Source organism: Odocoileus virginianus, chromosome 23 (assembly GCF_023699985.2).
Source record: "Odocoileus virginianus isolate 20LAN1187 ecotype Illinois chromosome 23, Ovbor_1.2, whole genome shotgun sequence".
Lineage (NCBI taxonomy): Eukaryota > Metazoa > Chordata > Mammalia > Artiodactyla > Cervidae > Odocoileus > Odocoileus virginianus.
The window spans coordinates 4,690,797-4,694,035 of record NC_069696.1 but is presented as its reverse complement, the minus strand read 5'-3'; positions in this window follow the sequence as shown (position 1 = coordinate 4,694,035).

Here is a 3,239-nt window from a genome sequence, read left to right as displayed (position 1 = left end):
CCCCCAAAAATAAAGTCTGTCACTGTTTCTGTTTCCCCATCTATTTGCCATGAAGTGATGGGACCAGATGCCATGATCTTAGTTTTCTGAATGTTGAGTTTTAAGCCAACTTTTCCACTCTCCTCTTTCATCAAGAGGCTCTTTATTTCTTCTTCGCTTTCTGCTATAAGGGTGGTGTCATCTGCATATCTGAGGTTATTGATATTTCTCCTGGCAATATTGATTCCAGCTCGTGCTTCATCCAGCCCAGTGTTTCTCATGATGTACTCTGCATGGTGGAGAGTTCTGACAAAATGTGGTCTACTGGAGAAGGGGATGGCAAACCACTTCAGTATTTTTGCCTTGAGAACCCCATGGGGGAGAATGGATACATGTATATGTATGTCTGAGTCCCTTTGATGTTCACCTGAAACTTTCTCAACATTGTTGATTGACTGTACCCCAATATAGAATTTAAAAATTTTTTAAAAACACACACCAAAAATACAAGTACCTTTATTGATAAAAAATGCTAACCATCATCTGAGCCTTCAGCAGATTGTAAACTTTTTGCTGGTGGAGTGTCTTGCCTCTATGTCGGTGGCTACTAACTGATTAAGGTGGTGGTTGCTGCAGGCTGGGTGGCTGTGGCAAGTTCTTAAAATAAGACAAAAGTGATGTTTGCCACATTGATTGACTCTTCCGTTTGTGAACAATTTCTATGTAGCAGCAATGCTGTTGGTTTGCATTTTACCTACAGTAAGATTTCTTTCAAAATTGGATCCAGTTCTCTCAAATCCTGCTGCTGCTTTGTCAACCAAGTTTTTTCTAAATACTTTGTTGTTGTTTCAACAGACTTCACAGCCTCTTTACCAGGAGTAGATTCCATCTGAAGAAATCACTGTTTTTGTTCATCCACAAGAAGCAACTCCTCATTCCTTGAAGTTTTATTGTGAGACTGTGACAATTCAGTCCTATCTTCAGGTTCCACTTCTAATTCTAGTTTTCCTGCTATTGCCACCAGGTCTGCAGTGCCTTCCTCCACTAGTCTTGAACCCCTCAAAGTCATCCATGAGGGCTGGGACCAGTGCTTCCAAATTCTTGTTCATGTTGATATTTTGACCTTTTCCCATGAATCACAAGTGTTCTTGATGGCATCTAGAATGGTGAACCCTTTCCATAAGTTTTTCAGTTTATTTTGCCCACATCCATCAATCAGAGGAATCACTGTTGGGTCTTAGCCACCAGCTGGTCTATGCTCCCAAGACAGGGGGCCTGGGGTTCAATCCCTGGTCGGGGGGCTAGATCCCACATGCCACAACAAAGATCAAAGATCCCAAGTACCGCAACTGAGACCTATACAGCCAAATAAATTTAAATAAATAAATTTTAAAAATAAGAATCACTGTCTATGGCAGTTATAGCTTTACAAAAGACATTTCTTAAATAATAAGACTTGAAAGTTTAAATTACCCCTTGATCCATGGGCTGCAGAATGGATGCCATGCTAGCAGGCATGTAAACACTATTAATCTCATTGTCCATCTTCCATCAGAGCTCTTGGGTGATCAGGTGCATTGTCAATGAGCAGTAATACTTTAAAAGGAATCTTTTTCTTTTTTCCTGAGTCGTAGGTCTCAACAGTTGGATTAAAATATTCAGTAAACCATATTGTCAAAAGATGTGCTGGTTTCTTTTATCCAGACCCCTCAGACTTCCTCCATATCAACAATAAGGTTGTTTTACTTTCTTATCATTCTTGTGTTCACTGGAGTAGCACTTTTCATTTCCTTCAAGAACTTTTCCTTTGCACTCACAACCTGGCTATCAAGAAGTTTAGCTTCTATCTCAGCTTCCAACGTGCCTTCCTCACTAGGCTTAGTTCATTTCTAGCTTTTGATTTAAAAGAGTGTGACCCTTCCTCTCACTTGAACACTTAGAGGCCGTTGTAGGGTTCCTAATTGTGTCTCAGGGGATCCCAGGGAGGCTCAGGGAGAGGGAGCAGGATGCGGGAGGGTGGGTCAGTGGAGCAGTCAGCACATGTATAACATGTATGCGTTTAGTTCACTGTCTTACACAGGTGCAGTTCATGATGTCCCAAAACAACTACAACAGTAACGTCAAAGACCAGTGCTCACAGATCACCATCACAGATATACTGACAGTGAACATTTTTTAAATATTGTGAGAGTTACCAAAGTGACACAGAGACACAAAATGTAACAGCAAATGCTGTTGGACAAATGGTATTAATAGACTTGCTCTATGCAAGGTTGCCACAGTTCTTCAATTTATAAAAACAAAACTGCAGTATCTGCAAACTACAGATAAGTGAAGAGCAATAAAACAAGTAGTTCCCTGCACAGTATTTTGTACCTACTAAGTGATCAATAAATATTTGTTGAATGAATGCAGTACAATCGGTTCATGTTTTATTTGGGAAAACGAAACCACTGTCTTGTGAAAGAGACATTCGGCTTGTTCTGTGTGGTCCCAAAGGATGGATCAGGAAGTACAGAACTCTGATAGAGAAGCTCTGTTTTTCCAGTTCCGGTTGCCCAAAGATAGATTTACCGACCTGTGAAGTGAGGTCTCCACCAGCAGAAAGGGGGAGATCACTGAAGATGCAGAGAGTTGAATGCTTCTCAGCTCTGAGGCCAGACCACCCCAGTTCAAAGTCCAGCTCAGCCACCTACTATCTGGGAGGTTTTGGGGCAAATCACTAAATCTGGCTGTGCCAGGCTCTGTGTCTACAAAGTGGGAATGCTTTCTTTGATGCTAAGATGCAGTTATTTCAACATTTCTAAATCAGGATGCTGATCACAGTCATTGTTAGGCAGACAGCAGCAATGGCACAGTTGTCTGCCCGTGTCGGGCATACTTGGAATGAGCTGTGTGCAGAGGTAGGACTCCATGTGTGCTGAACTTGACTGTCTTTTTAAAAATGTCTTTGAAAAGACTGTGGCATAGATGGGTATTGAAAATTAACAATTTTTTGTGTATGCAGAAAGATAAGGGAACAGCAGTGGGGTGTAAATTTCAGATTAGTGAACGCTGTTTACTGTTGACTAGATTTTTTTTCTTTTCTTCAGGGTTAATAACCTAATGATAAGTCTTGAACTTGACAGCATCTGAGATTCAGTGAATGTGGCATCTCACTAGTTACCTCCTGAGGTTATTATAAAGGTTGTAAAGTTGTAAGGATTAACACCTATCTGTAAATGGCCTAGAATGGGGCCTGGTGCAAAGTCAGCACCATG